Source organism: Lonchura striata, chromosome 8, assembly GCF_046129695.1.
Source record: "Lonchura striata isolate bLonStr1 chromosome 8, bLonStr1.mat, whole genome shotgun sequence".
NCBI lineage: Eukaryota > Metazoa > Chordata > Aves > Passeriformes > Estrildidae > Lonchura > Lonchura striata.
Window position 1 is genome coordinate 28544970 of NC_134610.1, and position 24112 is coordinate 28569081.

The following is a 24112-nucleotide window of genomic DNA, read 5'->3' on the forward strand; positions in this document are numbered from 1 at the left end:
TCCATTTTTTCCTGCTACTGACATTACCGTGGTTTTGTCGGGCTGTGATTCTGCAGTGTTTCACATTTATCTTCCTCTAGATTACTGCGTTTTGTACATATTAATATATTTTAAGTTTTGTCGTTTCCTATGAAAACAATCCTGAATTCATTGTGATGGACAAAGCAGAAGTGAAATTGCCGGAAAAGTGGGGAGTGTAGAGCTGTCGGCACTCGACTGCTTTGAAATAGACAGGTAATTGGCACTGAGGGGACTGTGAAGGCTGGCTCATCCTCACGGCTGATGACACCGATAGCCGTCAGCGCAGATAGCTGTGCACGACTTAAAAAACCCCGGCGTTTCGAAGCACCACCTCAGCGGCGCTTGCTCGTCAATAGCGGTAACGATGTAGCAGCCGCAGGAGCCTTTCCCCCGCTCCGCACGGGGATCGCCGCTCATCCGCCCGCCCCATTTGCTCATTCCTGGGGGTGCGGACCGGGGCTCCCTGCGACGCGCCGGGCGCTGCACCGGGGCCTGGGCGGCATCCACGCATCCGCCTGCCTTGCGGGCGGCTTTGTTACCGGCTGCCCGCCCCCGGCGCCGCCCAGGCCCGCGGGGCTGCGGCCCCGGCCCGGCCGTGCCCGATCGCGGGGAAGATGCCGGCGCGGAGGCGGGGGCTGGCGGAGGGGCGGGGGGCGCGGCCCCGCCGCTGAGACGGCGCGGGGGCGGAGGGCGGCGCGGGCGCCCCTGCGCGGGAGGCGCTCGCCCCGCCGTGGGCGCGGAGGGGCCGCCGCCACCGGCGGGAGCCGCGTGTCGCAAGGACGGGGTGACTCCGGCCGCCGCCCGGCTCCGCAGCGGGAGCCGCCCTCGCCCGGAGCCCGCCGCGGGCGCGGAGCCGCAGTGCGCGCCTCGGCCAGGTGAGTGGGCGCCGGTGCCCGCGGGAGCCGCCCGCGGGGCTGGGGACGCGGCGGGGCCGGCGCGGGGCTCTCCGCGGGGCTCTCCGCGGGGCTCTCCGCGGGGCTCTCCGCGGGGCTCTCCGCGGGCCGCGGCAGGTGCGGCCCCCGGCCGCGGCACCCCGCGCTCCGCTCCTCGCCCCAGCGCCCGCCGCGGCGGCCCCGTCATGCGGGAGGCTCGGGCGCCGCGCTGCCGCGGAGCCCCGCAGGGTTCCGCTCGGCTTAATTTAAATCGCTTTTGGGCCATTAAATTATAGCTGGTTTCCTGCCCGGGGAAGGCGTTCAGCAGTTTGTGTGCCGCGTTTATTTCCTCGGGGCTGTCCCCCTTCGCTGGTTCGTGTATTTATTTATTTATGTATGAGGCTGTTCTCCAGATTCTATACAGCACTGTCCAGTGGTGGGGAAGAAAGATCACCGCAGTTTTCGAGGTGTTTGTTTTCAAAACTGGGGGTCTTAACGTGTGTTTCTATTGCTGTATGTACGAAGTACAGCACAATGACAGTATGCGTGTGGGAAAAATAGGTTTATATTCGGGTCCTCACTGTTCTGTAGATTGTTGATGTGGAGATGTTGTTCCTTTCTTAGTATGTTTTTGTTTTTTTCTCTTTAACCTTTCGGTGCACATCACTACAAACCAGGGTATTAGAGAAAAATAAAATTCTCTTTTGGCCTATATGATGCCAAAATAAAAGAGAGTGTTATATGTAGTTAGTAATAGAGTTACATAATTTATTATCGCTTATTTTGGTCTTGGATGTATGTCAGGAACATGGAGAGGGTATTTATAACATTTTTTTTTTCTTCCTCCCTTTTCTGGGGTGCTATGTTACAGTCTTTGCACTACACTACATTGCACTAGACTATTTGCAAGAGATTCGGCCCTGAATCATTCCTGTACCCGAAATACTATCAGGGGCCTTACCTTGCTTCACTTTGTTGATGTTTGGGGCTGCTTCCTGTATGCTCCAAATTTTCTTTTGTAGATTTTTTTTCTGCCCCAACACTTTTATTATTTTCTTACTTTTTAAAAAAAGTAAGTCAAACCTCTATAAATATTTCAGTAGCAGTTATTTACAGCGCTAAGGTACAGAAGGATATCTGTGTCATGGACGAATTTAAAAAACCTTCTTTCTATATGCAGCTGAGCTGTTTGCTCATGTCTTCGACTTCTTTGGAAAAAATGTCTTTATAAGATGATAATGTATGGTTGCAGCATCAGGCCATAAGGCATGATGTCATTATTAGCATATGAAAGGAACAAGCCTAATGTTGCCTTTCAATCAACACTGCTGTTCAGGCTCTAAATTTCAAAAATGTGGTGGTTGCTTTTGTGTCAGCTGGAGTGGATGCTCGATGTTAATCCGCACGTGTGTATCTATCTTTCTGTCCTTATTTATATCACCTTAAAATGGGCTCTGAGATTCCATGGAGCTCATATGGTTGACTGGAAACCACTTTTAAACTTCTGCTTGGTAGTAGTTTAACTTGACAGAATTGTAGTTGAAAAGCCTCCCTTCTGTCCATCTGTCTTCATAAAAAAAGCCTTCTGGTGATGCCAGAGCAAAGCCATAGTTTGTTAGCACTATGGATTTAGTTTGGCCTGGAGCATTTCCCAGCCTCTGCAAGGACCCTCTGTCTTCCTTAAAGACCTATTGCCTTCTTGCTGCTTGCTTTTAGAGTGAATTTAGCTAATGGTAATTTCTTTTTATTTTGTGCTTCCAGTGTTTTTTCAAACCTGGTAGAACACACAGTGTTGCACCTTTAAGAAACTCTATGATAGTACAGTGGCTGCCAGCCAGAAACAGTATACTGCTTTGTCAGATTTCCTGAGAAGAAATTGAATGAATTTTGTGTTTTCCTCTTTATAAGATTAAGTAGTAATGTCTAATGGAAAAGAAATTAACTTTTTCCTTTATGTGCCAACAAGCTTTAAACTGCAACTAAAGCTTCAATATGCTGCAAAATAAGGGGGATTTCTGTGTATGAGACTCAGTCTGCAGATTAAATTCTTGAATAATTATGTGTAATTCCTGTTTCTTTTTTTTTTTTAATCTAACTCAGCATTTTTTTTTTGTTCAAAAACTCCTTCAGTAAGACAGTGGCAGAATGCTTAGGATATTGCATTTACTCCATTGGCTAATGAAGCACCTGTTCGGGTAATGTTACGGAATCGTTGAAAACGAGATGTAAATAATGTGCTTAAAATTTAGTAGCATGTTCAAAATCCTTTATTTGAGACTGTATCCAAAATACTGCCCTTTCAATAGCATGGTGTTGTGACCGCAGCATGGAGTGCTCGGAGTGGCTGAGTCTGATTTTATTTGATCCTGCTGTCATTATGCATGGCACTGTGATAACCTTTGTCTTCACGTTGTCCCTTGCTGACCAAAGGGGAAGAGGCTGCAGTGTAGCTACCATCAGAAAGAAGTGTATTAATTTCATTGCCAACAGATGGAACAGAATTGACTGTTTCATGTAGAAGTTCTCTAAACTAATAGGAAAGGAGACTACTCTTGCAGCCTTGGGAGCGTGTGTTTGGCACTTCGAAGCTACTTGGTGGTATGTGAGATGTTTCTTGAATCGTATCAGGGTCCTTTGGCATTTCAGAATGATGTGATCTTCTGTTTTGATATTTGAGCTTAGTATCTGGGAAAAGTTCCTTGTAATTTCCATTGAAATTGAACTAAACTGCATGGTTTATATAGACAATAATGCAGGGCATCTGTGATGTGCCTCCACAACTTGTTTGTGGTCGGTTGGAATATTGGTGAGGAAAAGGCTGACAATACCCATATCTCTGGCAGTAGGATAGAAAATGGTGATACAGCTTTGTGTAGCATGGGCATGTGTTACAAGGATATATCTTTGTGGGCAGTAGGATATGATGCTAAAACACTGTAGTACTTAGAGAATAATGCAAGTAGCCATTTTTGGTTTTTTTTTATTTTTACAGAAATGTAGCCATCAGTGCTTGAAATGTGTCTTTCCTTAAAATTGGTTGCATACTTGAAGAAAGTAGCACAACAGTTGCATGCTGTCTTCTGAATAGTTGTGTTAAATGCCTGCAGTTGGATTGTGAATTCTTGTTGTTTGGAGATGGTCACTCACATTACAAGTGGATGTGTCAGTCATCCCTTCCAGCACCTAGGAATCCCATTCCTTGGTTTGATAATAAAGTTGGTGTTAGGTTTCCAAGTTCTGCTGACGGGATGAACATGTTTAGCTTTTGAAGCAAACAGGTAGTCACAGCCTTCATTTCACTCTGCGTTCCCATAGAGAGCTGTTCCTTCTTCTCATGATACCTGGTAGAGAAAAGGACAAGTGACCCAGGCTAAGTTGGATTGTGCTGCTATTTTGAGTTTTGTTACATTTGCACAGTTTTGTGTTACAGCTGTATTTTTTTATGATTGGGGAGGACTAGAATGCTGATTGTTTAATGAACAATATTTCATAATTTTTCTAATAAATTTGTCATAAAGTAGGCAGTTTTGAAAAAAATAATAATGTTTGAAAGAGGATATTTTCTTTGAAGTGTAGTTATCCATGTTTATATATGGCACAGTTGCAGCTTGTGTGCGTGAAGCAGAAGTAATGGAAAGGAATTTGAAATTGAAGCTTGAGTCCATCAGCATTTGGCCAAAAGACCCCACCTAGTGCAGTCAAACCAAACCTAACAGCTCAAATGGTGCAGTATTTGTACTTTAGAACTGAGGAAATACCCAAAAGTGGATGATCAATGGGTCATCTGAATTGTTTGCTTTTGAAGGGGTTAAGGAGTCATTGTGACATAATTAATTGTTTGGGGCTTTGTTCATGGTATTTGCACTGGAAATGAAAAGATTCCTCAAAATAATGACTAGGAGGTTGAAATAAAATAGAAAATAACTATTGTTGAACTGGTGTTTCTTGATGTTGCATCATGAGATCAGCAGACAAACTGGGGAGTTGTTCATACAGTGTTTTGGTTCAGATTTCTCAAAGTCTGTGCTTCCTTTCATTTGTGAAGTTGTATATACTCACAGATAATTTGATTTGTGGACTTTCAGTCATAAAAACTTTAATAGCATTGTCAATATCCCTATATGCCTTGTATTGACCACCAGTGAAAGATATTAGGTAACAAAAATTAACATTTCGATAAGAAGCCCACCTAAATATTGCATGGAGAACAGTCAAATGTGTTTTAAGTGCTGCGGTGGCTAGGATCCATTGGCTAGGATCCACTTGAAAAATCAGATTAAAAGTTTTTGTGCTTGACAAATCCAATGTCATTAGTTTAAAAATTCCCTGAAGGCTAGTATTGTAATTGGATGATCCCAAAGCATGCAGCAGTAAATTTAATTTTCTTCCAGGAATGACCAGCAGCATCTTTAAAAAAATAAAACATTGGCCGGTCCTTGTCAGATAGTGGAGGCACAGTAGAAAAGAAGAGTTTTTCAGGAATAAATGTGACAGCTGAAGCCGCAGCACCTCATGGTGAGTGGAGCGGATCAGCCATAGCCCGGTGGGAAGCAGTGTGGTCTGTAAGGATCCTGCTGAAAAAAATGCTCAAAAGTCATAATTCACTAGGTGCCTCATATCAAGGACATTAGATATTACACGCTGAGCAAAATACTGTTAAAAAAATTACAAAACCAGCAACTCTTTTTGGATCCTGATTGTCACAAAAGTCCACCTTTGAGTGATTTCTTAACCTCGCTCTCACAAGAGATTGTAAATGTATAATCTCTAAAATGTAGACATAATTACATAAACCCTTATTTTATGTTTCTTGCTTCATTGCTCTAATGAAAATGTCTATATTGTCTTCACCAACATAAAAGAGTAATGGAAATAATTTCCTCAATATTTATATTTTAAAGGAAAAAAGAAAAATACAACTGTCATACTCTCTGAGTCTTGCAGAACTTCCCCTGGGGAAGGTAAGGTAAGACTGGGGCTGAACCTGCTCAGCCTGAGTCAGAGCTGTCACAGGGAACTGTCCAGAGGCTCCCTGGCCTGCCTTGGGCCAGTGTCAGCAACCCCAACAGAGCATTTCTAAGGGAGAGCAATGGGCTAGGGACCGTCCCAAAATGGATTAGGGACAGGACAGGCCTGTTCCATGAGACAAGAGCATTTAGCATGTGCTCTCTCCTGCATGGCTTCAGTAGCTGGCCTGTTTTCATACAGGTACAGGTGTGGCCATAGATATGCTGCTGCATGTGTGTGGGTTAGAAGAAGCTCCAATTGAATGCTCTTTATCTAGAGAAAAACAAGAGGCCACTGTCACTAAGGAGAAAACACTTAAGGAAGTTTAATGCATGTTTTTGTTTCATATCTTTGTGTCTGTATTAAAAGAATACATATACACACACATTGTTTAATGTAACAGCCATCTTCATATGTTTTGAATAATACCATGTTGAGCAATGCCCAGACCGTCCCAAAATGCTGTTAGGATCTTGTATGTGTACCCAAATATCATAATTTGAGTAAATGTCACAGTTTTTGATTGCCTTACATGGTGTTTTTGTGATAAAGGTTCTCCTAATAATCTCTGTGTTTGTAGATATGACATCACTTCTCTGTTTCATTTCCTAAAACGTGTTTTGATTTCCTTGGAATGAAATAATGTTCAGCAAAATACAGCTTTGACCTAGCTCAACTTTATAAACATGTCCTATTACTTGAGTTTGTGCTGTGAACTTACTCTGAGCTTTGGTAATGTGTTTTATGTTGGGCTGTTGACAGGCTGAATTTTTCATTATGAAGCTATAGGTTAGTGTAGAGAGCCACTGCAAACACTGTGGTGCTGCTGCTCAGCAGATGTAAATTGTCACTCTCCTTAATGTTCCACAGAACTCTTGATATTTTCCACTTCTTTTCTTACTTTGTGCCATATATTTAGTTGCACTGAACAGTGTAGATGTGCTTTTTGTTCCCAATAACAAAGATGTGGGCTTTTTCATGCTTGAGAGAGAGGTTTTAGAGGTTTTAAAATCTCTTTAAGCATTGTATAAAACATTATCTAAATATTGCAAATTATGGAAGGCTTCTTTATATAGAGTTGATTTATGGATACCTTTATATTAAATAGGTAAATAAAGTAAAATTGTCAGACTTCATGCTCTGAGGGATGGACTAATCATCGGTTTAAAATGTTATCCTTATTTTCATTAGCTGAATTTGGTTGGGTGTTTTTTGTTTACTTTATTGGATATTATGTTTAATTTTGCCTGGTAGTTTAAAGAATACTCATTTCCAGTGAGATTTTGTGTCTTTTAAAAACTTAATTCACTGTTTTGGAAGAAATTTTTTTATGTTGTTTCATTTCCTTTTAATACTGATGTTGATACTGACTGTGTACAAAGGCACAGACTTAAGTACAGGGTTTCTACTTAAGGTAAGTCAATAGGTAAAAGGCTTTGGCTTAGATACACTACAAATAAGTCTAGTTTTGATCTATGTTGAGCTTAAGATATGCTTGCTCCATCTTGATAGGGTAAATCACTAACTGGAACAATTAACTGCCAAGGTTTTAAGAACATGAAGTCAGGAGGTTTTAAACCTTACTTATGCTTATATTGGTTTTTAAAGGAGTTTGAAGTAGTATAAATAAAAGAAGTGTGTTCAACACCTCTTGACATAAGCTTCATCAATTGTCAGCTGCACAAAGGGTGTATGAAGTCAATATGAGCAGGACTAATGCATATATTTAATTTTTCTTTTAATGGGAGAAGTGCCATGGATTGGCTTGAAAGAAGCTTTTTATTTTCACACTCTCTTGGGCATTCCTATACTGCTGGGTTTTGGGGTTTTTTTAGTTATACAGTGCACTTTGAATTTGTTCATGGAAGAAAATGTCTCAGGTCTTATGCATGTCACTGTGTCTCCTTTCCAAGGTTTATGTTGTCACCATAGAAGTGCTTTTCTTTCTGGTACTTTGATAAAAAAATCACCCAAACAAATGGGAGAGTGGGGTGGAGGAACAAAGCACAAGCATTGACGAACTCTCAGTTACTCAGTCTGGAAAAACAGAAATACTTCTCATTAATTAAAGGTGTATTTTTTGCTCTAATATGTGGAAATTTTTCTGATAGAATAATGTGGTTCTTAAATTAATGACATCCCTTTATTAAAGCATAATACAGTATGGGCTATCTGTATATTAAGAAAAGACTTTATCTGAAATATGCATTGGTTAACCACATGTGAAACGTTGTGTGTTGACTTAGTGTCTTAACTGGTTATGTGTAATTTGGAAAAGAAAAACCAGGACTGAACAAGGAAAGGATTTAGCTTTCTACAGGATATGCTTCATGACTCGTGGCTGTAAGTCAGCTGCAAGCAAACTTTTTTTTTCAAGTAATTATTTTGATCTTAATTTGCAACCCTAACATAAACTGATTGCTCATGTAAGTAACCCTATGAAAAATCAATATTGGAATAATTTCTTATGATTCAAGAGCAGGTACAGAGCAGGTTGTGAAGCCTTTCCCTGCCCCTGCAGTCTGGACAGCAGCAGGGCCAGGACAATTAGAATCCAGGGAGTACCACAAGCACACACTGCTTGTGTGTCTTCCTGCTGCTGAGGATGGCTTTCCTTTTGATCCTCCTCTATCCAAAATACTTTTGGAATGTAAATCTCATTTGTTGCCTCCTGGGAAACTGGTAATGAAATCTTCTACTTTCAGACTGACAACCTAAGACTGGTGTGGATTGTTGAAGGCTAGAAGTTGTCTTTTAAGAGAGGAGAAATTAAAGGAAATTTGCATCCTGTGGATAAAAAAATCTTCTCAGTCTTCTCAACTGAGTTCTGATTTGAATAAGGGAAAGCGGTCTTGTGTGATAATATTTTTGTTGTTTTTATTACTTTTTCAGACTTGCTGAGGTTTGCTGTAAAAGGAGATGCTTGTTTGCCTAGTTCCAGCCTATCTAGATGGATATAATCCTTAATTGGGCTACTGTGATTTACACTTCTTAGATGACGCCAAGTACCGCTTAAATTGTTAAATGGATTAACAGGATGTAATCTTCTTTGACTGATGTATCTGATCAGTTTTCTGTCATTCTGTGTAATGTACTAAGTAACTAGTTGAAAAATTTGGTAAAACGTAGTTTGCTGCAGAAAACCAGCAGAAGTATTGATACATTCACATTTCCTGTATATGAGGAGAAGGTTTTTTCCTATGAATATTCTGCTTTCTAAGTTACTCATTGGGTATCTGTGTTACTGTATATGCATTCTGATCTTTGTAAAAGGTTAGATAGATTTGAGTGAAGACACTTTATCTCACTAAAATGTAAATAGATGTAATAATATTTTTGTAGGTCTTTACTTAAAAGTTCAATTCTTGTCGTTACTCGCCTGAAATTAAAAACAGTCCATGTGTGACCTTTTAGAGCATGGATGTTCCAAGATGTAGTTAGGTGCTATAGCCATATTTTAATCTGCAGATGGTGTTTCACCTATCTATAATTTGTAATAAGTAGAATGGCTAGAAATCTGATAATAGAATATCACCTATTTTACAGTTAGCAGGAACTGAATTTTAAATTCTCAACTGATTGAAGTTTTTATCCATTATTTGGCCATGGAAAAGTCCCAAGGAATAAAGAGCTAGAAGTGTTTATAGCTCTGTTCCTCCTGGATTGTGCAGGAAAAAATTTTGTATATGCTTTTATAGTGGAAAGATTGAGTTGGACTGTGAACTGTCCCACGGGTGTGTGGATCTGGCACAATGCAGTTAGCAAAGCCCGGGATTAATGCTCAAAGAACTGGGGCTAAAATGCCCCTGGTTGTAAAGATTCAGTTGTGGAACAGTCTGCCAGGTCTGGTCATTGAAGTCTGAATTGCTGCAAATGCTTCCAGATTTTGAGTTCTGAGGAAGCCCTTTCATGACAAGTGATATCTCAATGGGAAGGGCTTCCTCTTGCTGCCCTTATCATAGAATCACAGAATGTCAAGGGGCTGGAATGGAACTTAAAGACCATCTAGTCCCAACCCCCAAATGTGTCTCACTTTCAAAAAGAATGTAGTAAAATAAACAGTGCTTTTGTTCCTTAAATGTGGCAACCTCCATTAAACCTGTCTAGGAATTCACTATTGCTTTTGATTTACAAATACTGTAATATTGGTGTTAGGGGTGGCATAAAACCCAAATCTTTCTGTCTGTTAAAACTTAGGATAGGAATGTAATGGATCTCCCCAAAATCAAACTTCCTAAGTGTCATACCTTCCTAGAAAGAGTGTTCCAGAAAGAGTTATGCCTGGCTTACCCTTGAGTTTTTGAGTGATAGTTCAACCATTATGGAACTGAATATTTTAAATTCAACTTCTTACTGTAAGAGTCCAAGTGATTTTATGTAATATTACATTGTGAGATTATTTTCCTCCTAATTATTGTTGGTGTGTAAGGTGGTGTTTTAATTGGAAAAACCACAGAACTCTAATCAGTTTAACCACAGAACAGGAACAATTAGTGGTTTAAGGCTATGTGTTCTGAAATGTCATGTATCCATTATCTTTAAATTATTCTTTTGATTACTTTCTTTGAAGTTTTCCTATCTTATCATCTTATATGTCCCAAAGTGCTTTCTCTTCCGATTTTTTGCCTTTGCCACTGTCTCTCTCTCTCTCTCTCTGTTTTGTCTTCAGGCATCTCTGCAATTATCTTGTCATTATCATCCCTCCTCAGACCTCCAGTGATTTTGGATTTCTGCAGTTCTCTGAATACACATTCATACTCATGCCTTTTTTCTTCCTTTTCTTGTCCTGTTTGGTTTAGTAAGGATAGGAGGAGCCTGGAGAGTGGAGATTTGATTACCCTTGCATAGGGTAAAAAAAATAAAAATTGTTAGAAAGAAATATTTTCGTGTTGGGGTCACATCTGAAGACAGCCATGCTGGCCAGCCATGGGACTGTCAAAATGTGAACTAAAATGAGGTTTGTATTTGCAAAACAGGGGGTGTGATTAGAATTTAGCTCCATCTCCCTTTTTCCTGGTCTGTAGCAGATGCCTTGGGTCACCTTTTTCATCAGCTGCTGAACTCTGCTAGTGCGGTAATATTTTTTAAAGATACTGCATCTGAGAGACTGAAAGTCATTGATGTCAAATTTTCTCCTGTTTGTCAGGAACGGGTGGCACATGGGAGCTTTTGCTTTCACCTCCAGCAGCTTCTGTGCATTGGCAATGAGGAGGAACATTCGTTTGAGATTTTTTTTACCTATCTTCCTTGAGGGAAGAGTGGGATGCTGCTTTCTAAAACAAGCAAATGGAGCAAGGGCTGATCAGGATCTATCTGCAAACTCATTTGCTTCAGCTATGCTTATAGCTTTTTTTAGCAGTTGGAGTGAATTTTACTGTTTTTTTATAGAACTTAGCCATAAAAGATTAAAGTTAGTACCAGGACTTTTTTTAATCTCTTAAAAAAATTAAAAATACAGTGGTATGCCCACACATAGAATACTAATTTTAGTTAAGATTTTTTTAGCAAAATCATGAAATTGTTAAAGCCATTTCTGAGCTGAGAACACATTTGTAAATTTTTAAAAATTTTCTGCATATGGTATTTTTAAGCATGGGTCTCGAATGGTCCACAATGCTTTATTAGGTAAAGATAAGTAATTTTATCAGAAGCCAGGAGTGTGAGTAATAAGCAAATTCAAGTGATTTATATGTACTTTAGGCAGACATAAGTGTTGCAGAAATAGAAGCACCACTAACGTGAAGCAACTGAGGTACCTGAACAATGAAAATCTTTATTGGTTTCTTTTAGGACAGGACAGTGATACTTTAATTGCATGTTCCCTTTGAGCTCTTTGACACAAACCAATTGTTTGAATTTCTGGATGAAATACTTCCTCTGGCACTTAAGATGTCCAAAACTTTTTGTATTCCCTATTGCTTTATTATCTTTGAATACGATGATTTGCATCAACACTTAGAAACTCTGCACAGTCTCACTTCATAACTGATCTCACTGAAATGTGTTCGTGTCTCAAATTCTACATTTTGATGCTTTTGGCTTTCCTATCTAATATTCTTGTTGGAAGCAGCTGCTCACAGCAGAGAATTTAAAAAGCAGCTGTACAAAGATTTCCAGTCATTAACTTGTATCAGTGTTCTCTTGTGTGCCTGAGTTCATATGTTGCACTTGGACTGTGGTTGTCTCGTTTGAGGCACAGAATTATAGGCTGTGCTTCTGACTTGCTATTGTATTTGATAGGAATTTAGCATTGGGTAATGCTTAAAGAGCAGCAACAGAGTTGCAAAATAACATACCGGGTATATAATTCATACCAAGAAAATCAATTAGTAAATTTAGAATAGAGTTTCTTTTGGGAATCTGTGAAGGCAAACAAGCAGTTTCAAGGGAGATGAACCACTTCTGCAAAATCAGTTTCATCGTAGACACTGGGTATAGTCTGGTGCTTAACACTGGGTTGCTCTGCAGTTATACTTGGCTGCCAATCAACAGCTTTGCACTGGGAGTTAGAAAAGTAGAAGGAATAGAAAGAAGAGAATTTTGAAAATGTAGTTTAACAAAATGGATTGGATCACGAAGATTAAAGAACAGCACAAGGAAGCATCATGCTTATTGATCAGGGGAGCAGTTTAAGCAAGATTAATTGTTGCCAGCCTTAACAAATCCATACATTTTCATTTGTTTTCATTAGAAGTCTGGGGTGTAACCTGACTTAGGAAGTGGAAACTGTAATTATTTTGGTCAGTGGATGGAAGGTTTGTCAGCTTTTCAGGTTCAAAAGGAGCATCTCGGATAAGTATCTTGAAACTCTTTAAGTCAGAACATTGAAGGCAGTATATGTAATATTTTATAATTATTGTATTTCCAGTTGCATGACTGTCACCTTGTTCTTCTTTGCGCAGTTTTAGTGAGGATAATTAAATAGCCTGATGTTTTGAAAAATTCCAAAGAACATGAGTAACAGCTCACATGTAGCAGACCCCCGTGATGTTTTTTCTATTAACATGCAGTGGCCCCTACTCTCCCTAGGGCTACAGGAATGCATTAAACTTTTCGTAATGGCTGTGTTCAAGGGTAGTCCAGTTTCCTCTCACAAGAGTGAGAGAAAGGACTGGGGGGGAAAGGAGAGGCAGAATTTGACTGGAAATAGTGTAACCATTGGCTCCCCGAAGTTGCCTTTAAACAAGCCCAAATTGTTTGCTGTTGCAGTGAGAACATTTTATTCTGTCTATGGTTTGCTTTCAGCGTGGAGGTGAAATGATACTTGGCTTTGGAAATACTGTTTTATCTCAATGCATCCATGCAGTAATTCTGTGTAAGGGAAGACTTCTGCTAGAAGAAAGCTTTGGAAAGGAAAACTTAATCACATTTCAGCCTCCTGACAAGTTGCAGGTGGTGCTCTGGCTGCTCTTCCAGAGAACAGTGACTCATCATGACCTACAGCACGGTTAAGGTACAGGTTAACTCACATTGTGCTGAGTTTTAGATGAACTAAGACATACACTTGAGGTTTTTTCCCCACCAAGTTTTCTAATCAGCTAAATGCACTCAGTTGTGATTCAATAATTTTGACCAAAAATGCCGAGCTCATTAAAATGCTTCTGGATTCTTTAGGAGAGGTTTTTAAAATACTTTATATAATTTATGAGGTGTTTCATAATAAGGAAAATTGTAAAATAAAACTTAGAGTGGGGGGAGAGGAAGAGAGGGACTGGGAGCAAAAATTAAGTAGCTACTATGCTTGAAAGAAAAGATAAGTAGGGATAATTTTGCAGTTTTGCATGTTACTAAAGACTGTTCACTTTACTTTTGTGACATGCAAAAATTTGCTGTAGATGTGCGTGATTTTTTTTAAATTGCAAATTATCTTGTCTGAAAAAATCTTGCTTTGTTTCTTCTTATGAACAAGCAGTCACAGGATGCTTCTAGCAATTTGGTGGGAAACAAAGTTTGTGTCACTGGTTATGATTGAACGAGGCAAATTTGGACCTTAATACCTAATTGGTCTCCAAGGCATTTAGTGTTAGTAGGAGTATGGAAAAAGAATGTTGGAGTTCATCTAGAATGTGGTTGTAATGCATGTTTTTGTGTTGCTTCTCTAGTGTACGCAGTATAAACCGTACTTGTTTTTGAAAAGTTCATTTCTTATTTTAACTTCTCAGAAGAATCATCTGCTTCAGAGCCCAAGTTAAAGTGATATTATTGGCTACAACTCAGTATGATTATGGTTGTCTTTTTTTTCAGGGAACACTTTAAGTACTATCAGACACATATTTATGTTTAATATATATAGGATTTATGTTAATAGTAGTTTTCAGAACAAGAAATTGTGTAAGAGAATCAAAAATTAAATTTCATGTCAGAAACTGAGATGGTATTTCAGGCTAATTTTGCACTCCCTCAGACTTTCTTCCTCATTTTCCTATGGACCTTACAGGCAAAGGCTTAGTGCATGACTGGAATTCTACATAATATTTTTTATTAGAAAGTGTATTTATCACCCTTCAAAAGGATGCACTTCTGTGGTAGAAATGTGGGACTGAAAGTTGGGGTGTTATGGCAAACTCAATTCAGAAGGAGGGAAGGTACCGTCCTTGTCTTGAAAAAAGTTGCCAAAGAATTGTTGGTCAAAATGGAACACGAAGCAATAAATCTGTGTTTTACAATGGAGTGTATTTAAGACCTGAACTGTTTTGAAGGTGAAATCCCAAATCATCAAAGCATACTTGTCAGTCCAGTTTGGCCAAATGCTGAACTGCCTACTTAATTTCCATAGATGCTTAATCAGATGCCGCGGGGAGAGCTGCAGTGGCAGATGTTGAGGCGTTTAAGTCAGGCTCCTTCCTCTTTTGAAAATCAGCTCTATTTTTACAAAACAGAATGCCTAGATTATCTTTTAAAAGCAGGTTCTTGTAAGGATTTTTTCCCCCTAGAGAAAAGTTTTAAACAAAAGAAAAAAGACAGAGTTTCCTTTTGAAATGTGTGGATGAAAAGAATATGAGTATGGATGAAATGAATACTTGAGCTTCCCATCTTTGAAATTACTTTTGAAAACAAACACAGAGCAATTTAAGTGTGTTATTGCTCAGAATATTATTCAGTTATTTTCTTGTTGATTGCTGTAGATATCTGTGTATTAAAATGCTAATTTTTTTTCACAGGTTAGCCTTTATTTATGATGTGCAGTTTTTGACTGACTCATATCACTCACCTTGTGTGATAGGCCTTACATGAAATGCATGTAGATGTTATTTTTTGTGATTTTTATAGTGCTTGGGGTTTAATAGGATTACTGGGACTTTAGCTTGAGGTCCTGCAAGTCAGTAAGTCAGTGTCAGCTTGCTGCCAGGCAGGTACAATACCGACCACAGAGGCATTAGAGTGAGCAGTTGTGTGCTTAGAAACCAGCAGCAGAAGCGTGGTCAGAAATGCTCAGGGCCTGGCTCTTAGGGGTGATATCCTCCAATAGTCTGTGTAGCAGAGAAAAGGAAAATAATCTTTTATTCCACTCCCTTCTCCCTAGCCAAAACACAAGCTGAAATGCAAACCAAAGATTGAACTGTCTAACTGGATGAAATATTCTGTTCCTACACTAGATCTGAATATCACCTGTCAAGTGGATCCCTGTTCATTTATGTTTGTTTAAAGTGTTCTGCAGGTCATATGAGAGCTTTTGTCTAAGAAACATAGTTTGGGTATTTAAAAGGAGCCACCTTCTCCCTGTGATTCACAAGAACAAGTGCAAGTGAAGAAATAAGTTTGTAGATCACGAGATGGAGACTCCAGAAAGAAAGGCTGTTCACAACCTTTATAGGAGTTCTCCCAGAGATAAACGGAAGCCTTCTCTTTATGAACACATCATGTGACAGGGATTCGCCCTCTGTTTTTCCCAGTAAACAGTTCCAAGGTTCAGCTGCAGTTATTGTTAGGATATTGCAGAGTGTTTCAAGGTTGAATTGATGCAGCTTTAATTGTTAGCTGCTGGATCCTATTGCATTACTATCAGCAAGTTTGAAAATGTCTTGCTACCAGATCTGCTTCTCAGGGAGTAATTGCTTATTTCTGGTAATCAAATGACCCATCAGTCTTCTCTTCATTTAGCTGACATGGACAGGGCTCTCTGAGACTTCAGAAATGGAAAAAGTAGATAGCAGAGGAAAATAAAATGGTATATAATGATTAGAACATAGAATATGAAGCAAATAAATGATATTTATGAAACGTCCCACTGCAGAGACAGAAACATTGAGAAAATCAGGGAGACCTTTAGGTCCTTTCCCAAGCCCTTGAAGTCCTCCATGTGAAATGGTGCCTGGCATGGGTGATGGTGGTGCCAGTGTGGCTCTTAGCCAAGCACTGCATTGCAATTTTCCATTATTGCCTTTGAAGCAAAGACCATAAAACAGGAAGGTGTTAATACAAATTTACAGCTTGGCTGAGACACTGGGAATGATGCTTCTTGGAATTAGTACTTAGGACGTTAATCCACATGTTTTGTTAAGAAAAACAGAAGAATTGTATAGTGTATAAAAATGTTTAAATACTTTTTTCCATCCAACAGTATTGACTTCCCATATACATCTGTATCCAGTGTTGATTTAAGCTCTAATTTTGGGGCCACTTTTGTGCAAATTTCCATTACGTGCATTATGGATACACAAAGTCTGCTTGCACAAAAAGAGCTGTAGTGTGTTGTAATCCTCTAAATTTAAGGATTTGTAAGGTAGCAGAGGAAGGACTAAAATAGCTCTAGAAAAATAGTGATTGAAGGTTGCTACTACCAGAACCATTCATCCAGCCTACAGCCCACTCTCTGTGTGCTCTGCAGCTGTGCCAGAAAATATACTGTATGAACAATTTGGACAGTTGTGGCCTGTTCCCTGTTTCTGGCTCAGCTTCAGAGTGAATCGGGAGGTGTGTACATGCTTTCTGGCAAAGTATCCTTTTCAGAAGTACTGAGGGAGGGCATGTAACCCTGTAATTATGTCTGGACAGACTTTGCACACATGCCAGCTCAAGGGACAGAGAGGAAACGCAGAATTTGGTCTTCTACTGGTACTGGAAGAATCTCAGGTGTCTTGCCTGGTTAGGAAGGGTGGCTGTACTGCATTCTCCTCCTGTGTACAGATCAAAACTTTGTCTAGCCTTGCTGGATGAGGTAGTACTGAATCTTACCTCCCCAGGAGCTATGTATTTCATGGTGCATTCTATAGACTGTATTATGTAGAGAGGCAGAATGGTTGGATTGAATTCTGTCATCAGTAGCCAATTCTGTGGCAGTTGCTTCATCCTTCAGGATCAGGACCTCCAAATGGACTCTGTACAGTTTTCAGGTGTCATATTTTCATCATATCTTAAAATTTATTTACTGCATTCCTCTGTTTTCCTTGTCATTCTTTCTGCCAGCTTTCCTTTTGTGTCCTTTTAGCTTTTTCCAGTAATTACTAGCTCTGATCCCACTGGTGTAGCATTTTTGTATTTGAAGAATATGCAACTCTGTTGATGATTCCTGGAAGCAAGCCAGTGAAGGCTAAAAAATTAGTGGAAACAAAGTCTGCCCAAGTTTTCTCATTTGGAAATGAAATGCCTGACTACCATGTCATCAGTTTGAGTTTTTCTTTGAATAGAAGCTGGATTTTGACTGTAAGGTGATATGGGTGAGGATGTGCATATAAAACAGGCCTCTCAGATACCTGTTTTTCCTTGGCCTGTGGAGTTAATGGCACCCCATTTGATGCTGTTACCCTGTGGAATCATGGAGTCATTGAGGTTGGAAAATACCTTTACGATTTTGAAGTCCGACCATTAACCCAGCACTGGCAAGCCCACCACTAAACTGTGTCCCTATGTACCAGTTCTATACATCTTCTTAATCTTCAGGGATGGTGACTCAACCATTTCCCTGGGCAGAGGGTTTCAGTGTTTGGCAACTCTTTTGGTGAAGAAATTTTTCCTAATATCCAATATAAACCTCCCCTGGGCACCATGGGGAATTTCCTCTTGTCTATTCCTTTTTACCTGTAGAGACTGACACCTACCTGACTACAACCTCCTTTCAGGTAGTTGTAAAGAGCAGTAAGGTCCCCCCAAGCCTTTTTTTTCTCCAGGATAAACTCCTTCAGCCACTCCTTGTCAGATCTGTGCTCTTCACCAGCTCCAATGACCTTCTCTGGACCTGCTCCAGCCTTTCAATGCCATTCTGTAGTGAGGAACCTAGAACTGAGGAAATGATTTGAACTTCACCTATGCTAAGTGTTTAAATAAATCCGTTCTGCCTTCATTCATGTTCGGTATCTTGTCTTCATCTGCGTCATCCTAAGAAAATAAAAAATGTTGCAGAACATTGAAAGGAAGGAAAAACCTTTCTATTTATTTTTCTGTGTGGTTTTGTGCTGTAAAAAACATGGCAGTGTGGCACTATTGAAATTGGGAGTTAGTTGCTAATTAGTTAAATATGCCCTAAATTAATTTTAGTTCAAGTCCCAAAGTATGGATATGTTTGGTGTACAGCTGCCAGGGAGTGGAAGGTGAGTGTGTTGGGAAGACAGGCCAGGGAGCTGCCAGGCTTCTCCCTTGCTCCATAACAACCCCCATCACAGGGTGGAGGCAAACTGTTGGATGGGTGTCTTTGCCTCAGAGGGAGGAGTAGAACACTAGAAGCAAACTGTTAATACCATTAACTTTGTATTTTGTGCTGGTACTATGTTTGTACATGCTATAGCAAATAAGAGGCTCCATGTTTTCAGGAAATCTGAACGGTACCAGGAATGAAGCTCAATGAAGCTTTGTTAGCTGAAAGCCATTTGTTTTTTTTGTTGAGTAGGAGTCTTCGGTGTTTTTAACTCTTCTAAATTTTCTCCCTTTTTACTTGTATATTGGTAGTAAAAATGGACATACTCCAAAGTACTGTAACAGCTAATTCAGCTCTGAGAATGTCACCTTTGTCTCTTACTGCTTTGTTTTCAGTGAAATTCAAATTGGCTTTCAGGTTGATGGTAATACCACAGACACATTGCAAATAGGAAATTATATAATAAAGATTGAGTGTGTGTTATTTGATAAACTTAAAGCTTTGGTCTAGAAGGAATTCTGAATCAAACTATATAAGCATTACAATGAAATGCAGGTGAATGTTGAGATATAACTCAGGGTTAAGCTTCAGAAACATTTAACTTGGATTAAGAATTGAGTGACTTTAAAGCTTAAGAGAAAAAGAGTAACTTTGGTTAATTAACTGTTTAATCAACATGCCAGAGTTCCCTTTTCTTTCTTTTGGAATCATCCTAGTTTGTCAGGTTTCTTCTCTTGTTTGGAGAAATTCAGGACTGGTATCTAAGATTTGACAGAAGTTTTAGATAATTCATTGGTCTGAAATAAAGGGCGTGCTGCAGGATTTCACAATTGACTTAATTTCTTCTGGAAATTTGTTTGTTGGCAGATAACAGACTAATATGTTTGGTATCATAAAGATAAACTAAAACCATTATTAGATAAATTAAATTATGAACTTTGAACTGTATCTTCTTTGGTATAAGAAGATACAGTTGTGTTGAGCTGGGGGAAGGTGACCCATCTCTTTTAAAAGTCGCACTAAAACTGGTTTTGCTGCACAGTTGGTCCTCTTGGAGATTCTGAATCTGAGATTAATGATTATTGACATGGCTTAACTAAATAAATGTCTTTCTGGGCCTGAAAATGGGAGAAAGAAATAAGGGTTTGTGTTTTGTTTTTTTTTCTTCTCTGTGTGTGGTTTTGGTGTGTTTTTTCTATTTTTTTTTCTTTTTTGTAGGTGAGGAATCTCATTTAACTGTATGCTCCTGATTGCAGTCTGTAGTAAATTCGTGAGAGTTTCACAGTAACAAGATCAGACAATGAATCAATCAAAGATGTTCTTGTATTGGGTTTGGCTTTTGCTGGTGCCAGTGATGTGCCTTCTAATCCATCAGAAAAGATGAGCTCTGCTTCTTTATCACTGAGATACCAGATAATTGTTTCTGTCAGGGTCTCTTGATCTTCTGTGTGCTTCCCATCACTGAATGAAAGTCTGTATTAATTCTCACTGCATGTTACATTAATTTTTGATTTTGTAGATGTCTGAAATTCTGTGGCATTTCTCTGATTTCTCAGCATTTTGTGTTATCATTTGTTGAGGCTAATAGATAATTGTAGCCTTGCAAGTGCCACTTCAGAACCTACACAACATAAAGTGAATAGAGCTTGACCTAGAACAATACCCTTTGTTCTGAGGATTTAAAATCATAGAATGGTCTGGATTGGAAGGGACCTTAAAGGCACCCCATTGCCATTGGCAGAGACTGCTTCCACTAGAGCAGGTTGCTCAGAGCTGCTCCTGCCTGGCTGTAAATACATCTGGAGATGGGGAGTTCACAGCCTCCCTGGGCAACCTGTCCCAGTGCTGCACCACCCTCACAGCAAAGAAGTTCTTCCCTGTATCTAAGCTAAATCCATCCTCCTTTGACTTAAGGCCATTGCCCTTGTCTGATGATTACTCAGCCCTGTGAAAAGTCTCTCTCCAGCTCTCCTGTGGGCCCATTTTTGGGACTGGAGGTCTCCCCAGAGCCTTCTCTTCTCCTGACTGAAGAGCCTCAGCTCTCTCAACTTGCCTTGTACTTATTTGTGGAGCAGAGAATACTCTATCTGAATCCAAATTTTCTGACTGATATTGTCTACCACTCTCTATTTTCTTTCCAGTCCAAATTTTAGGTTTAGTGATATACATCCTAATTTGGTTACCCACTGACAAATCTCATGTTCTTTCTGTATGTGGATGATTTTGGAATCATTTGTCATTAAAGTTTGTTCTCTGTTCCAAGCAGTGAAATTTTAAGCCCACACTTCATTTTTCTGGAAGTCTGTACATACTTTCATTCTTTCACGGCTGGTCTAAACTCTTCACTGAGCCACACAGATCCTGCTCCCTGCAATTTCACTGCAGTTTGTGGGGCAGGATCACCATAAATACTCCCAGTTTCCTTGTTTGCTAGCATGAGGTGTTTCTTTTGTGGAGTACTGTTTGTATAGTGCTTTTAGAAGCATGAGTGCTTCTTGATGTAAGACTGTGTTCCTCTAATACTGGATAAGCTTTTAAGAGTTACCATTAATCCTTAAACAAAGAGGAAGCTACAGAATTAAAAATTTTAAAATGTTCTTCTTGGGAATGAGTTTCATCTTGCCTAACAACAAGAATTATGTCTTCAAGTCCTTCTTAACCTGGATTGTGCTGTGATTCTATTAGGGATGCATAAAAATAAGTTTTCCACAAATAAAGTTTAGAAAAGGTGACGGGTTGGGTTTTGCAGTATCTGTGGGTATCCTAGCACTTGTGTCTCCAGGGTGACTTTATTTGTGAATCTTCCCACATCCACTTCTATGTAAAACTGGACTGCACTACTGACATTTAGTATTGCTTGGCTGATGTATTAAATAATGAAACAGTACTTCAGGCTCTCATGTGTAATAATATTATAGGTCTTAAATCTGGAGAAATAGAAAGGTAGAAGGCAGGAGGGAGAAAGAGGATATGAATGGATTCTACAAGTAATAACTTCTAAGGTTTTTATAAAAAACAAGCGTATTTTTTCAGCTTCTAAGATGCTCTTTGCCTTTTGTAAGCTTTCTGAACACTAGGGGAGCTGCTGAACAGCTCAAGATTTAAAAAGGCCTGGTACAGTGGTAGTTTCCACAATGCTAAGTTGGCCTTCCTGCTGCATTTGTAACTCTCAGGAGAGAGCAGGAGAGTTAAAGCCATTCTTCAGGTACACATAGGACTCTGCCCTGGCAGAGCTGTGAAGAAAAGATGACAAGTCCTACCCTGAATCAATATAACAATTCCCACTGACTTGTAGAAAGCCCAATGCTTTCTAAAATGCAGGTTCTAGCAAATTGGACATTATTTTGAGATTTTTATGTGCGGCTGACCTGCCAGATGCTTTTTATTTTGATGTTGATTTATCTGTTTAATTTTTTTTTTGTTTATATTATTTGGGACAGAAATTAATTCTCACTCTGTGAGATAGAACACCTTGTTTGATTCCTGCTTGGGGAAATTTCTTATATCTTAATACATTCATATACTCTGGGCAAGAGGGTGTTTTTTTTCCCAAGTCCATTAAAGTTGGACAGGCCAATCTAAATCCAGCCTTCCATGATGAAATCCAAGCATCTCAAAGATAATGCTTGGGAGTGTCCAGTCAATAATGTTTTTGTTTGTTAAGAGATTTTTTTATAGTGCAGACTCTTTCTTCCAAAGCATCCAGGGTATCAAGGTTTTCACTTCTACCTGCTACAGAACATGGTTGGGTTTTTCTAAATTTAAAAATTCTTACTGTATTTTTTTCTTAGAGTTTGCTCCCAGCCCAGATGGCTGCTGTCATACCTCTTTTACCATAAGGAATGTCAAAGTAAGGGATCTCTTCCATATTTTTTTGTGGTTCCAGGCTAAGTGAAAGCTTGTGTGCAGCCCCACATTTCTGTGATGTTTGTGCCATTTGCGGGATGGGTGTAGGATAGCAAATTCTTCCAGGGGAATGGTCACAGCCCGAAGCCCAGCAGAGTTCAAGAAGCATTTGGATGACAGTCTCAGGTACAGGGTGGGATTCTTGGGGATGCTGCTGGGCAGGACAAGGAGTTGGACTTGATGGGTCCCTTCCAATCCAGCACATTCTATGATTCTATGAAATTTTGACATCAGAATAGAAATTAAAACTTGAGGCTTGGATTCTTAACTACATTTTTAGGTTACATTTTTGGCTACAGCAAGTGAAGCTTAAGACATGCAAAGAGCAAAGTCCACCACGACAGTTCCATATAAACAAGTTCACCTTTGTAATCATGGAAAAAGAAAAAGATTATGCTATTAAAAAAATCAAAGCCCCCCAGCATTTCTTAAAGATTGATGAATTTAACCAGTGCTGAAAAAGTATCATCCACTTGTGTAGTATGTGTATCATCTGCATTTTTTTGTCCCTTCTAGTCTAGACAGTTTAGGATGCCATGAAATTTCCATGTCAGTTGTTCGTGAGTGTTGGGATATTGTGGAAAGAATGTGAATGGAGAGCAGGGGTAATTTCTCAAACAAAACCTGATGGCTTCCTTGTGGCCCCCATTGTTTGTGGACTTCATGCTGAGCATTTCTAGTGATGAATTCTGACATGTAGTAAACGATGGTGCATCCAGGCACTAGGAAAAGTCATTCACACAGAGGTAAAAGGTGAAGTACCAGGTGCTGTCATGTAGTAACTGGCACAGCTTCTTGAAAAGTCAGTTAAGCTGATCTTGGTTTATGCCAGTCTCAACTATACTCTTAATGTAGCTAAGACACATTCTTACAAATAAATCTATATGATAATAATTTTCAAAGTGAATGGGAAGTTACTGCATATTATGCATGTTAATCTACTTACCACTCTTAAAGATTAGAGTTTTCTCCATTGATCATTAGTAATTGTGAATATCACACTTATTACATACATCTAATTTTAAATTATGAATCTTACCGGCTTGATATATGTGATGTTGGTGAGTGTAATGTTTTTTCTTTATAGGTTTGTATTTTTAATACATGGAGGAAAACAATTAGAATTGCATTAGTAGTGTTTCATGTCCTTAGAGGACTTAGTACAGTACCAGTAAAAAGTGCAAAGAGAAAATACTACAGAAAATGAAGGGGATGAGTTATAAAATGTAGCATATTAAATAAAAGAATTCTATGAAGATAAAGGATTGTTACTAGATTGCAGTAGTATTAGCCTGTAACTGTTGTTACCAGCTTGTCTTTCTAGTCACCAGCACTCTTCAGTTTCACTTTTTGAATATGAACATTTTATTTAGACATCTCTCATTCCAGCGTATTTTTTTACTTGCATGGAAACAGATTATTGTTTTAGTGTATCATATTTTCCTCCAACAATACATCTACAGGGGATATCTGTAATTTTGAGGATCTTTTTTCTTCCATAATGATGATATGTCCGTCTGTTTCCATGTGGGGTTCTTGTGCATTGCCATTGTTATAAATACCAGTGAATGCAGATACTGCAATGACTCACTGATGGTACGTGTCTAATCTTTAAGTATCTCTGGACTATTACAGTGTTTCAGGCTTCATAAATATATCAGCTAGATGTTGCAATGTCTCCTCATGGAGGTTTTCCTCAAAATAATTATTAGCATGTGGTAAAAGTTGAACTGTG

At 39.3% G+C, this 24112-nt stretch overlaps 1 protein-coding gene across 2 annotated transcripts in view; it reads left to right on the forward strand.

The window, feature by feature from the left end:
* The first annotated feature begins 255 nt into the window (after positions 1–255).
* Positions 256–24112, forward strand: part of HECW2 (HECT, C2 and WW domain containing E3 ubiquitin protein ligase 2) — a 149503-nt gene continuing 125646 nt past the window's right edge. Inside the window, exon 1 of one of the 2 annotated variants that reach the window (XM_021555393.3) lies at positions 256–379. The gene's annotated coding sequence lies outside the window, so the exon portion shown is untranslated. Of the gene's footprint in view, positions 380–746; positions 897–24112 lie in introns of those variants that run through there. The other variant, XM_021555392.3, reaches the window with a different exon arrangement.